This window comes from Salmo salar, chromosome ssa10 (assembly GCF_905237065.1).
Source record: "Salmo salar chromosome ssa10, Ssal_v3.1, whole genome shotgun sequence".
NCBI classification, from domain to species: Eukaryota; Metazoa; Chordata; class Actinopteri; order Salmoniformes; family Salmonidae; genus Salmo; species Salmo salar.
In genome coordinates, this window is record NC_059451.1 from 111007191 (window position 1) to 111022232 (window position 15042).

At 43.8% G+C, this 15042-nt stretch overlaps 1 protein-coding gene and 1 long non-coding RNA gene across 2 annotated transcripts in view; both read left to right on the top strand.

The window, feature by feature from the left end:
* The first annotated feature begins 11385 nt into the window (after positions 1–11385).
* On the top strand, positions 11386–13130 carry LOC106561587 (uncharacterized). Its single transcript, XR_006757163.1, has 3 exons — positions 11386–11546; positions 11827–11894; positions 12031–13130. It is a non-coding gene; the product is annotated as an uncharacterized lncRNA (long non-coding RNA).
* Positions 13131–13769: 639 nt separating this feature from the next.
* rbl2 (retinoblastoma-like 2 (p130)) overlaps positions 13770–15042 on the top strand; it is a 28877-nt gene continuing 27604 nt past the window's right edge. Inside the window, exon 1 of the mRNA XM_014125581.2 lies at positions 13770–13894. The gene's annotated coding sequence lies outside the window, so the exon portion shown is untranslated. The remainder of the gene's footprint in view (positions 13895–15042) is intronic.

Consider the following 15042-nt stretch of genomic DNA (forward strand, 5'->3'; position numbering starts at 1 on the left):
AATGCATGCATTGGGATCTTTGATTTGGCAAGAATGTCACTGAAATCTAATGAATGTCTCTTGTCTTGTCCTGTCCCAGAAAACAAGATTGACATCACAGAACTCTCCACTCTTAGAAGAAAAGCTTCCAAAAGGTTTCTTCAGCTGTCCCCATAGGATAACCATTCATGGTTCCAGGGAGAACCCTTTTTGGTTCTGCATAGAACACTTTTGGGTTCCATATGGAACCCTATGTGGAAAGAGTCCTACATGGAACCAAAAATGGTTCTACCTGGAACCAAAAAGTGTTCTTCAAAGGGTTATCCTATGGGGACAGCCAAATAACCATTTTAGGTTCTAGATAGTATTGAATGTCTCTTGTCTTGTCCTTTTCCCTTGTCAGTATGTAAAGTACGGTGTTTACATTACCATAGGGAATTAGTACCATATCCTAATGGGAATTTGTGTATGCATGTGTTCCTGGCTGTGCAAAGTTGAAAATAAATAAATACATGAAACCCACCCGGACTGGCCAAGGGTAATTATCAAAGAAAGAATCTCATTCAGTCCGCGACCGACAGATATCTCATCTCATTACATGATCAAACCACATATGGGCCAAAGCCAGCGTTACATAGCCCCACTACGACACTGTAGCCTGAACTTCCAGCCAGCTGGCGTGTTCCTCTGTTCAATTAATGATGTTCAGAGCCGCAGCCTAGCAGGTGAAAATGTGCCGCTACAATTATTCAGACCGACGCTGGAATAACAACCAGGCAGCCCACCAAATGGTGCTGTCAGCCCCCGGGTTTAATTGCCTTGGCACCGGTGCCAGCTATAATCACCTGTCAATGCAAACAACGGCTGCATCTGTTTACACGTCTGTCAGAGGTGCCAGAATGCGCTGGCCTTCGGGACGAGACAGCTTTCACCGAAGATCGCGACCCAGACACAAAAGGTCACGGACCCTCCTGCTTTAGAAGTCATTCACCCAGCAGGAAGAAAGGCACTCAGAAGGAAGAGGAACAGTGGTGGTGGATGAGAAACGACGCCCCCGTAAATGTTACGGTGCTCTTGAATGATGAAGTTTTCTTGGTTGGAAACATTACATTCTTGTGAGCTATTGCAGATGATGTGCAGTTTCTGCACAAGACGTGCCATTTAATGAATAACTTTCTACCCTGATGTGTGTGTGTGTTTGTGTATTCTGGTTGCAGAAGAACCAATATACAGTCTTAGAAAAAAAGGTGCTATCTAGAACCTGAAAGGGTTCATCGACTATCCCCATAGGAGAACCCTTTGAAGAACCCTTTTTGGTTCCAAAAAGAACCCTTTTGATTTCAGGTAGAACCCTTTTGGGTTCCATATTGAACCCTCTGTGGAAAGCGTTCTACATGGAACCTAAAAGGGTTCTACCTGGAACAAAAAAGGATTCTACCTGGAACAAAAAAGGGTTCTCCTATGGGGACACCCGAAAAACCCTTTAGGAACCCTTTTTTCTGAGAGTGTAGGCCCAGCCATCCCACCTGAGTACTTTGACAGCCAGGCCCTATCCCCCCCGAAACCACCAACCCTTCAGCCACCATAGGTCACCCCATCCCTATTCCCCCCACCCCCCAGGTCTGACCCCCACCACCCGGCCCAGTGCCTCCACAGAAATGGCCACTGACAGGAGCAGCTGGGTCTCCACTCGCCAGATTGATGAATTTTTCATAACGGCTTTCTTTCCCCAAGTCACCGTTCACCTTCAGCATAATTTATTACCTGCTCAGGAGCCTTGAACAGACAATATGCTTGAAGTGAACTGGAACAGTGTGGTGGATTATAACCAGTCCCTAACAACAGAGGCATGTAAATTCTTTACACTGTCATATCAACTGATACTATATATTATAGGGCATAAACAAAAACTCTTCACAAATATATATTTATCTCAACAAGACTTTACTTTCAACCAAAGGCTACAGTATCATACTGTTTGCTTGTATGCTGTATCTGAAAAGGGGGGGCCCTTGTGGTTGTAAAATATATCATTTTCAAGTAAGGATGCATATGGTGGCAGTCTGACAACTCCACACTGACACTACATATACTTAACCTCTCTGCAGCTTTGAGCATACCGACAAGCACTCAACGCAGTACATTAACATTAGCATTGACATTGACCTTAACCTCTTCCTCCTCACCATTTAAACAGCCTGGTCAATAACCAGCAGTAATTAGTGTTCAGGGCAGACCGGGCTACATCCCAAATGGCACCCTATTACCTATAGTGCACTACTTCTTACCAGAATAGGGAATAGGGTGCAATTTTGGATTCAGGCTGGGTCTGCTGCACTGTGCTCAACTGTCTTGGGAGTGTAGTGTCAGACAATGAAGCTTCTCATTAAAGTCATTGGATATGCACACAACAGTCACTTTTTGACTTGGTTATGCAGGCAGGCCCAAGAACATGTTGTCAGTTGCCACACCATCAGGAGATAATTGTGAAAATAGATGATTAGATGGCTTTACGGTGATATCAAATATCAACATCACTTTATATCAATATCAATATAAATCTGCTGCATTTCTACAACTATGTGACTGTATTGTTTAGTGGTTAAGTCTCTTGTGGCAGCAGAGAATACTTTGACGATGTTAAAAATCAACTCTTGATATTTCCCTGTTCCGTAAACAGAACAAAAATATTAGATTAGTGACACTTTAATATATACAAGCTATTCTAAGAAACCTCTGTGGTGTCAAATCAAAGATTAATTCATGTGTGTAAACACCACATCAGACACAGCAACGGACACAGTCTGATCCAGTAATCAGTCATTAACAAGAAGAACAGGCAGTGGGTGCGTCCCAAATAGCCCCCTATTCCCTACATAGTGCACTACTATTGACCTGAGTCCTATGGGCCCTGGTCAAAAGTAGTGCACTACGTAGGGAGTAGGGTGCCATTTGGTATGCACACACTTTGACTCATGGACTACTTAAGCAATAGGGTCCGAGGAGGTGAGGTATATGGCCAATAACCCAGCTAAGGGGCTGATCTTAGGCACCACGCAAAGCCTTATTGGTATTATAAACTGGTTACCAACATAATTAGAACAGTAAACAAGTAATTTTGCGTCATACCTGTGGTATGTTGTCTGATCCAATAAGTGATAATTAACGTATTGTTAACTTAGAGGGGACATTCATCTTAAACCTAGTTGATATTCCTGGATGTCGGGCCGGGCCAATCGGGCCCTGGCTGCAGTTTTGTAGTGTATTGTAACAGCTCAGTCAGCCTTGTCTATAAATCACACAAGTCCCTGTGGTGGTCCTCCCACACAGACAAGCACAAACGCACGCATGCACGCGCTCACACACACACACACACACACACACACAAGCCATTGCCAAGCACTCCATCACTATGGCATTTATTCTGTAAAACCACCATGAAAAATGAGTATGCCAACAGACCTCTTCTGCTCTCTCACAGTGATACCCAATAGAAGAGTCCACTAATTGTTCTTTCAGTCCAGGGGGGAAGTGCTATTCATTGGTCTAAACAGCAGGGTTGGCAGAGGTGAAATCACTCCTATGAAGATGGATCTCTCTCTTTCTCTCTGAATGTGTGGCCTAGATTTGATGGCGAGAAGTCCAGTACAGTACAGTGATCTCAAGCTTCTCATGGCCCAAGAGTATTTACTCTTAAAAGAACAATACAACCGAGTTACCATTATGGTACATACATGGCTGACCATTTACACTTTTATCATGACATAGACAAAGAGCTAAGGGACATCATGTAGGATACCGAACTTCCCTTTGTCACACATACACACTCAAAGGATATTTTCATTGCTAAGTCAATCACGTCATATGACAGAACACACAAAATTATACCAGAGTATTGTTTTTACTTTACTTTCTATGCGAGTTGAGTGAGGCTACGCAATGACATTAGACAACCTGCAGATGACTGAATTACATTATCTTCAGCCCGAGAATATACTGTCAATATTCTACCCAGACATCAATAAGTTAACCTTCCTTAGTGTACAGAAGCTTCTCCGATACAGTCCACTGAAGCTATCTAAAAACGAATCACTGCAATAACACTAAAGTGCATATGTTTATGTTAATATGAAACCAATTTAAAACTAGACTGCTGTAGAAGCGGTGACCCAAAACGTACCTACAAACGTCACGCTCATAGACACCTTTGAAACATGTGTAGCAGGTGTAGTGTGGCAGAGGTGAATGAATATTCAACATTATGACCTATGATAACATAAGGCTGCCATGGCCCTGCGCTGCGCTGCATGAAAACAAACACAACAGAACAGTAACAGGACAGGACAGAAGGCTAAGCCAGCAAAAGGGTGAGTGAGGGAGTACGGCCTCACAGATAGCGGTAACCAAGTGCCACCTAGTGTCACATGGGATTTATATGTGTCTAGGCCTAGTTGTCTTCCCTGCTGTTACTGCAGCCTATAGTTACTTTTCCAGTTATGTCAAGAGCCATGTTGTTGTATCTAGCTCTGTCTGGTCTGCTTCTCTGACCCTGTTCCTCAAGGCACAAAATACAATAGATCGATGGGGCGGCAGGTAGCCTAGTGGTTAGAGCGTTGGCCCAGTAACCGAAAGGTTGCTGGATAGAATCCCAGAGCTGACAAGGTAAAAATCGTTCTGCCCCTGAACAAGGCAGTTAACCCACTGTTCCCCGGTAGGCCATTGTAAATAAGAATTTGATCTTAACTGACTTGCCTAGTTAAATAAAGGTTAACATTTTTTTTACAAATGTAAAAATAGATAGATAGATAGATAGATAGATAGATAGATAGATAGATAGATAGATAGATAGATAGATAGATAGATAGATAGATAGATAGATAGATAGATAGATAGATAGATAGATAGATAGATAGATAGATAGATAGATAGATGTGAATGTAGGGCTACAGTATGGATGTGGCATGCCTATAGGGATAACATAACAATAAATTAGCTATACCCAGATAAAGTATGTAAAGTGTTCACCCTTTCTTCTGACCTTGTTCACTTTTTTATTTTCACTCGTTTCGTTTCACTAACCTCTCTGGTTTCTAACCGACAACAGGATCTGACCCGCTGCCCCTAGTGACACTCATCTGAATAAATTGAATAGAACCAGAGACAGCTACGACACATTGGGGGGGAAATCTCCCTATATTACAATGGGGGAGGGAGGGGAAAGGAGGTGCGAAAAAAGTGCCCTTTACATGCTCGTCTGATCATGTGCTTGACAGTTCTGTTTTGCAGTGGAGGGGGTACGGCCTGTTGAACAAAAGGCTGAAAAGCATCATGGAACTCAACGACAGGCCAGCTCTGACAGTCAAACTAACACTGACCTGACATACAGACAGATAGGCAGACACGACTTGCCTTCGCTCCACAGCAGACCAACCGGCAAAACGAAAAAGCACCCTGACCCACTCCAACCCTCCAATAAAGGAGAGATGGGGAGCAGAGTGGGGGGGTCAAAGGTTAGGATTTACAGAGGCAGCCATGAGAGGAGACTGTCATGCCCCAGTGCTCTCTGCGTGGCAGGCCTGGAAAGGAGCATGCAGAGTGAACTCATTCTGTCCAGTCCGGCTCTCATCTCAGCCTTCTAAATTAGCCCCATTGCCAATTCATGAAAGGCAGAGAGCTGACAGTCTGCCTGTCAAATCCCTGGCTGTAAACCAGGGCTCTTTTTCCATCTCAGATTACAAATAGGCCTACATGCAAAGTTTTGGGATTATGTATAGAACAGGACCTGATTGGTGGCCCTGCTGCTTCCATTCACAGAGGGTGGTCAGAGGGAAAGAAATGGTCCCATTTCAGATGAAAAGGAGAAACATGCAAAACATGAAAAGGCATAGAAAGAATAGCATCAAACATAATAACATTCATTAACTTAGCATTACTGATCTTGTAGGCCTACGTTAGAGACAGTATAAAAGACCAACACACAATGCATAAGAACATTAACTGAATTAATGTGCAAATAATGCCTATCAGCATACAAAGTAGGCTACTGTACCAAATACTTTTAGATACTGACTGCACCAAAGATTTTGGAACACATTAATTCGCCTCTTCCTCTCTGACTGTAGGCTACTCGTCCACTCCTGAAACTACATATCCAATGATTATTTTGAAACACATGCAGACATGGGAACAGGAAGAAGGTTGTTTACTAGCAACTGTCGCTGAGGAGTGAACTGTTTAGGGAATTGATAGTTAACTATCCAAATAATTAATGTATGTTTTACACTTAGACAGATATTTTCAAACTTAACAATAGCTAGCTTGCTTAGTCAATCTAAAACTAGCTAATTGATACTTAGTATCAGATTCGAGCTGCTTGTTTTGCTAGCTAGCTACTTTAGGTAGCCAAACCTAGCTACCTAGACTGTTTGTGAGCTCAGTCTTTTGACCTAGAAAGATAGAAACTGATTAAGCTAGTAGGGAAAGAATAAGATGTACACCTATTCAAGACAGTGATCTAGTAGTTGCATGTTTTTCCTCTGTCCTTCCTAGCTACAACAAGTCACATTTAGCTATTAAAGCAACCAAGTATTACAGTGGGGCAGGCTATGCCCTTTTAGGAGGCTGTGTCCTGTTAATTGTCTTTCATAGATGGGTTGTAACTATGTCTCTCAACCTTTATTTCCAGATTGAACCATGTCTTCATTTGCTGACAAGATGGTGGGCGATGTGCCCGATAAAGACATCACCCTAAACCTCCCTCAAATTAGAGTGGGATTACCAGGTTAGTAATGGCTTGAACTTCACCTTACTTTACTTTACCTTATGTTTGTCTCTAAACTGGCAGTAACTTCCTGGCTCTGTTTGCAGAGTCGCTGATGGCCCAGAATGCCCGTGCACGGCAGGCGATCTTGCGGGTGAGCAGGGAGGAGCTCACCCGTAGCTCCATGAGGAAAACCTGCTCCTCAAACAACACACCCAGAAACAGGAAGACAAAATCAAGAGGTGGGAACTGCACCCCTGCATACACACACAAACAAACACACACACAATAAAGGTTTCAATCCCAATGCATACCCCTACAGTATCAAACCTTAGAGGTCTGAGAATTCTTCATATGTGAATTTCTTAGATATATATATATTTTTTGGGGGGGGGGATTTTTTCCCCCTTTTCTCCCCAATTTCATGAAATCCAATTGGTAGTTACAGTCTTGGCCCATCGCTGCAACTCCCCTATGGCCTCGGGAGAGGTGAAGGTCGAGAGCCATGCATCCTCCGAAACACGACCCTGCCAAGCCGCACTGCTTCTTGACACACTGCTCGCTTAACCCAGAAGCCAGCTGCACCAATGTGTTGGAGGAAACACCGTTCATCTGGCGACCGAAGTCAGCTTGCAGGCGCCCGGCCCGCCACAAGGAGTCACTAGAGTGCGATGGGACAAGGTAATCCCGGCCGGCCAAATCTCCCCTAACCAACTGTGCGCCGACTCATTGGTCTCCCGGGCACGGCCGGCTGTGACACAGCCTGGGATCGAACCCGGGTCTGTAGTGATGCTTGAAGCACTGTGATACAATGCCTTAGACCACTACACCACTCGGGAGGCCATATTTGGATTTCTAACCCTTTCTTCTATTCCCATTATATGGACGATCTAACTTATTTAATTTCACCTTGACTTTTCACAGGATAGCCACCAAGCTAGTGCACTTGGTGAAGGACCGTTGCCGGGTGGAGCAAGTATCTGCAGGCGAGGTGCATCCAGGGGGCTGGGACGTGGAGCTAGAGGAGATGATGGAGGAGCTGCAGGAGAAGGTGGACCACTTCGAAAATAAGTGGATGCGTCCAAAATGGTACCCTTATTATTACCTGTATAGTGCACTAGTTTTTACTAGGACTCTGGTCAAAAGTAGTGCAGGGAATTGGATGCCATTTGGGACACATGCAGTGTTTCCATGTGTTATCTTCTGGGATTTTAAATGCGCATCTTATCGATTGTATGTTTTGTTTATTTGCAACCCCAAATAAAATTGAATTCAAGGTCCAGGAGCTGCAGATGCAGAATGAGGCCCTGAAGCAGTGTCTTCTGGCCGCCAAACAGCAGCTGCAGACGCAGAGCAAACGAACCACCCCCTACGGCCATGTCCAATCACGCGACAACACGGGCCTGCGGCGGCTGAGGGAGGACACGGTCACACACTCCACTGCTCCCAGAGGTGAATACTCTGGCCAACAAAGCCTCAAACTCTGGGCATGCCTGTGTTGCTATATGGCAATTTTAGCAGTATTTCTCCCCCCCTTTAATGCACATGTTTGTTCTTGTCCTGCACTAATACACCTGATTAAACTGTAAGCCTTGATGTGTCTGTGTCCCCTCCAGGACCCAGGAGTGTGGAGGTGGAGGTGAGTGGCAGGCCCCACCAGGGTCTACTGCCCAAATATGGACACAGTCTGCTGGACGACACCAGAGCTGAAATCCGTAACCTGTATGTACGGTTCTCATCAGCTACACTGTGAATTGCTGCAAAGTAACCACTACTAAAGCACACTAATAATAAGAAGAGACTTGCTTGGGCCAAGAAACACGAGCAATGGACATTAGACCGGTGGAAATCTGTCCTTTGGTCTGGAGTCCAAATTGGAGAGTTTTGGTTCCAACCTCTCTGTCTTTGTGAGACGCGGTGTGGGGGAATGGATGATCTCTGCATGTGTATTTCCCACCGTAAATCATAGAGGAGGAGGTGTTATGGGGTGCTTTGCTGGCGACAGTGTCTGTGATTTTTTTTTTTATTCAAGGCACACTTAACCAGCATGGCTACCGCAGCATTCTATAGCGATATGCCATCCCATCTGGTTTGGGCTAAGTGGGACTATCATTTGTTTTTCAACAGGGCAATGACCAAACACACCTCCAGGCTGTGTAAGGGCTATTTTACCAAGAAGGAGAGTGATGGAGTACTGCATCAGATGACCTGGCCTCCACAATCCCCCAACCTCAACCAAATTGAGATGGTTTGGGATGATTCTGACCGCAGAGTGAAGGTAAAGTAGTCAACAAGTGCTCAGCACATGTGGGAACTCCTTCAAGACTGCTGGAAAAGCATTCCAGGTGAAGCTGGTTGAGAGAAGCTGGTTGAGAGAAGAGTGTGCAAAGCTGTCATCAAGGCAAAGGGTGGCTATTTGAATAATCTCAAATATAAAATATATTTTTATTTATTTAACACTTTTTTGGTTACTACATGATTCCATGTGTTATTTCATAGTTTTGATGGCTTCACTATTATTCTACAGTGTAGAAAATAGTGAAAATAGAGAAAAAGCCATGACTGAGTAGGTGTTCTAAAACTTGACAGGGAGTGTAGCTACTCTGTACCCTAACAATATACTCTATTCCAACAACTCCACTGAGCACGTTATTTCAAACATTTTGAAAAAGTTGTAGCAAAAAAATATAAACTCAGCAAAAAAAGAAACGTCCCTTTTTCAGGACCCTGTCTTTCAAATGTAGTTTGTAAAAATCAAAATAACTTCAAAGGTCTTCATTGAAAAGGGTTTAAACACTGTAAACACAAACTATTTATGAACATGCACCTGTGGAACGGTCGTTAAGACACTAACAGCTTACACATGGCAGGCAATTACGGTCACAGTTATGAAAACATAGGACACTAAAGAGGTCTTTCTACTGATTCTGAAAAACACCAAAAGAAAGATGCCCAGGGTTCCTGCTCATCTGCGTGAATGTGCCTTAGGCATGCTGCAAGGAGGCATGGGGACTGCAGATGTGGCCAGGTCAATAAATTTCAATGTCTGTACTGTGAGACGCCTAAGCGCTACAGGAAGACAGGACGGACAGCTGATCGTCCTCGCAGTGGCAGACCACGGGTAACAACACCTGCACAGGATCGGTACATCCGAACATCACACCTGCGGGACAGGTACAGGATGGCAACAAAAACTGCCCGAGTTACACCAGGAACGCACAATCCCTCCATCAGTGCTGACTGTCCGCAATAGGCTGAGAGAGGCTGGACTGAGGGCTTGTAGGCCTGTTGTAAGGCAGGTCCTCACCAGACATCACCGGCAACAACGTCGCCTATGGGCACAAACCCACCATCGCTGAACCAGAAAGGACTGACAAAAAGTGCTCTTCACTAACAAGTTGTGGTTTTGTCTCACCAGGGGTGACGGTCGAATGCGCGTTTATCATCGAAGGAATGAGCGTTACACCAAGGCCTGTACTCTGGAGCGGGATCGATTTGGAGGTGGATGGTCCGTCATGGTCTGGGGCGGTGTGTCACAGCATCATCGGACTGAGCTTGTTGTCATTGCAGGCAATCTCAACGCTGTGCGTTACAGCGAAGACATCCTTCAACCTCATGTGGTACCCTTCCTGCAGGCTCATCCTGGCATGACCCTCCAGCATGACAATACCACCAGCCATACTGCTCATTCTGTGCGTGATTTCCTGCAAGACAGGAATGTCAGTGTTCTGCAATGGGCAGAGAAGAGCCCGGATCTCAATCCCATTGAGCACGTCTGGGACCTGTTGGATCGGAGGGTGAGGGCTAGGGCCATTCCCCCCAGAAATGTCCGGGAACTTGCAGGTGCCTTGGTGGAAGAGTGGGGTAACATCTCACAGCAAGAACTGGCAAATCTGTTGCAGTCCATGAGGATGAGATGCACTGCAGTACTTAATGCAGCTGGTGGCCACACCAGATACTGACTGTTACTTTTGATTTTGACCCCCCTTTGTTCAGGGACACATTATTCCATTTCTGTTAGTCACATGTCTGTGGAACTTGTTCAGTTTATGTCTCAGTTGTTGAATCTTGTTATGGTCATACAAATATTTACACATGTTAAGTTTGCTGAAAATAAACGCAGTTGACAGTGAGAGGACGTTTCTTTATTTTCTGAGTTTATATTGTGGATTGGAAATGATGCAGACAATTGCATAGATGGAAGCTAAAGTCTATTTGCAATGTTAAAGCTGATCTACCCCCTCGATAATTATTTGAAATAATAAATAACGTTCCAAATACACACACACACTATATGGGGAATAGTGAACAAAAGCATACTCCTGTATTGTGTTGTGGTGTCTCCAGGTCTACTAGCGAGGACAAGGTGGAGATGATCTGGCTGCAGAAACAGCTAGTTGAGAAGGGCAACACGTTCACTGTGCTCGAGGGCAGATTCCTACAACTCCAAGAGGTGAAACACAACAGCACGTTACAGGATACACTAGTTGATTAGCAATGCTCTAGCACACGGGCGGGCAAACTTTTGGAAAATGTTTTGGTCTCCCCAGCACATTGTAATCAATAGTCGTCGTGGAAACTTCAAATAACTTGTTCTTTCGAAAGAACACATACTATTTAAACCCAGTCACCATGGTAATGACCCCTATGTTGTGATTGCAGAGTCAGTGGACCCTGAAGGCCAGTCATGAAGCTGTGATGGCCAAGATGGACGAGCTCACGGGCCATCTGAAAGACGAGCGACTGAGAAGTCTTGGCCTGGAGAGCCAACTACAAGGCCAACTCATTCTCACAGAGGAGGACAGAGGTAACCTTGCAATACATTTGGGCTGGTTTCCCAGACACAGATTAAGCCAAGTCCTCGACTAAAAAAGCACTTTCAATGGAGATTCTCCATTGAGCATGCTTTATAGTCCTGGACTCAGCTTAATCTGTGTCTGGGAAACAGCCCTTTGGTTTAGCCTTTAAGTAGGCTCTCTTATCAAGAGCAATTTGATGAGGCTGATACAATCTCAACATCGTAGGGAAACTCTTGGCTAACCTCTTGACTAATTAACTATCCTCTTTTAAATGAAACACCGTTGCAGGAGCAAATCCATGACCTGGAGAAGGAGAGAGAGCTGCTAAAGGAGAACTGTGATAAACTAATGAACAGGTGAGGGATTTGACTCCACGTTTGTATTTTTCTTTGCATGTTGAAATCCTATATTGAAAACTTTTTTCTGCATGACCATTTTGTGGATTACATTTGGTTTTGTGTTCCTGGTGCTTTCAACGTAACCCGGGAACAGAAATTCGGGACGTGAGAGCAGCAGCTGAAACTACAGATAGCCCAGCTAGAGGTGGCACTGAAGTCTGACCTGACAGACCAAAACGAGATTCTGGACAAGATCACGGTTGAAAGAGGTATCTGTTGAAAGAGGTATCTGTCAACCAGGACCTTTGTGTCTTTAAAATTGTTTCGTGTGAATTCAGATTTACAAACATTTTTTATTTTATTAGGAGTCAAGAAAATAAAGAGATTCAGCTTTGGTTTCTGGAGCAAAAGCAGCAGTTGGATGAAATAAAGGATCAGATGAAGTTCTACACCAAGGTTCTCACTCCAAATAAGAATGAATGAATGTTTTTTGTGTGCAGATATGTACACCATGTCATTACTCTGCTGTGCATACATCTTGCTAGCTGTCACTCATATGGCGAGGGGCTGAAGCTCATTGGTTGAACTCAAATTGCTAGGGGGCTGACCCAGGTGGGGGAAAATGTATGGAAAATGGCGCAGCAGAGCTTCCAGAAAAACAGTTGCTTTCAAACTACACATTGATACATCCAGCCTAAAGCTGGAGGTTCAATAAATACATAGTAGTCGCAAAAGGTTTTTTTTAGGAACAGTGGATTAACTGCCTTGTTCAGGGGCAGAACGAGAGATTTTTTACCTTGTCAGCTCAATCTTGCAACCTTTTGGTTACTAGACCAATGCTCTAACCACTAGGCTACCTGCCACCCCATTTATCTGCTGCCCCTTTAACCAACATGTTTATAGATGTGTCATAAGGTTTTTTCTCTTCCAAGAGAGTGAGATCGATGTGGCTGAACTCAGTGAGGCAATGATGCTAGTGAAGGTATTTGGTCATTTAACCTGTCTCTCTTCTCTATCCAAATCATACTATAAGGTCCACTTTCACCATATGCTGAATCACGTTATTCTACCACTCCCATCCACAGGGGGACACTGTGCATTACTGTTGGCACTGAAGTGAACCCCTTCATCCCTCCGTCAGGTGCGTAAGTCCCAGAGGAGTGGTGAGCTGGGCTTCCTGGAACCGGTGGAGGAGGTGCGTGGAATTCCAGCAAATTAGTTATACAACTTTAAAATTGTCTCTCCGCCTCATGGCAAAATGTATAGAATTGTTGGGAATTAACTCTAAAACATATATTTTTTCTTGTCACTGTCAAGGGGGGGCCGCTAAAATGTTTTGTGCTTGAAAATAGAACTTGGTTCTAGTTGTGACACTTGACGGTCTGCAAGTCCTGCCTCTCCCATTTACTCATTGTTTTTTAGGAGCATATACCCATGTGGGTGATTGAAAGATGAACTGCGGTCCACACTCCAGTCCAGTTGGTGGTGGTAATGTTCCTTAGTTGTTTGCCAACCGCCATATAAAGTCCAAAGAAGAAGAAGAAGCCTGAAGGAGGAGAGATTACTAGAAAGTAACTTGGTTTACCCTTTTATCTGTGGATTAAATGTCAGGAGTAGAGGACCTTGTGCATTTCAGGCAAAATAACAACCCAATGTTTATATCCCAGGACAAATTAGCTAGCAACCGCAAGCTAGCTAGCTAAATTGCCATAAATGTTTGCTTTTCGACCTGTCCCCACATTAATATAGTTGGTTCAGAGTTAATTTTGATACTTCAACCTGAGTGTCCTGATCCCGTCTGGTGTGGGTGGACAAATTCAAGATGCGCGCGATGTCGCACGCTGACGCACGTGTGCGCGAGCGGTCTTGTCAGCATGTTATCCGCCCCCCTCTTTCCATCTCTCCCTCACCCAAATGTAGAAGAGGTGCCAGCAGCAGAAGATGAGGATCAGACTGAATCGATCCTCTCAGACAGTGATGACTGCATTGTTCCTGGCCAGTCCTCCATGGGACAGAAGGTGGGTGAACCAGGGATACAGGATAGAACCTAGCCTGTTTACCTTGTACACTTCGATGAACCTCAGTCCGTAGAGGATAGGAGTATAGTACCGTTGGATAGGAAGTACTGTATCAAGGTTATTGGGCTTGTTGTGTTTATATCAAGGCCGTTGGATCTTGAGGGTCCAGTATCACAGGAATAGAACAGCAGCATCCCGGTGAAAGCTGTACATCAGCTTTGGAAAGACAAGTTTTTTCTCAACAAATCTAGTTGCCTTTGTTTGTTTTTATTAGATTTGTATTGTTTATCTTGCCAACGCCGTTGTTTGGAAGAACCTCTAGTGCTGTAGGTATATCTGCTTCATGCTGAGGTTTGGTACTGATAACCAGTTTGGCAGATGGAATTTTTTCTTCTTATTGAAAGCACAAAACAAAACACAGGTGTTCATGAATCATTCATGGTGTGGGTTTGCACTGTAGAGATATGATGTCCAATTTAATATTAGCAGCATTATTGTTGTTGATGGATAGAAAAGCTTAGAAAGATAGCTAGAAAAATATTTCTCACTGGTCATCTGGATGGGAGCGATTGTTCTGCAAGTGAGTTGTTTGTATGTCCCTTTCACATCATCTGCATAGAATGTTATTTTACACTGAATTTACAATTTACTTTGATTATTGTAGTAGTTTATAGTTTATATTTCAGTACATTTTCTTTAACCTTTATTTAGCTAGGCAAGTCAGTTAAAAACAAAATGTTATTTTCAATGATGGCCTAGGAACAGTGGGTTAACTGCCTTGTTCGGGGCAGAACAACAGATTTTTACCTTTTTTATTTATTTATTTCACCTTTATTTAACCAGGTAGGCAAGTTGAGAACAAGGTCTCATTTACAATTGCGACATGGCCAAGATAAAGCAAAGCAGTTTGACACATACAACAACACAGAGTTACACATGGAGTAAAACATACATACAGTCAATAATATAGTAGAAAAATAAGTCTATATACAAAGTGAGCAAATGAGGTGAGATAAGGGAGGTAAAGGCAAAAAAGGCCATGGTGGCGAAGTAAATACAATATAGCAAGTAAAACACTGGAATAGTAGATTTGCTTTGGAAGAAAGTGCAAAGTAGAAATATAAATAATGGGGTGCAAAGGAGCAAAA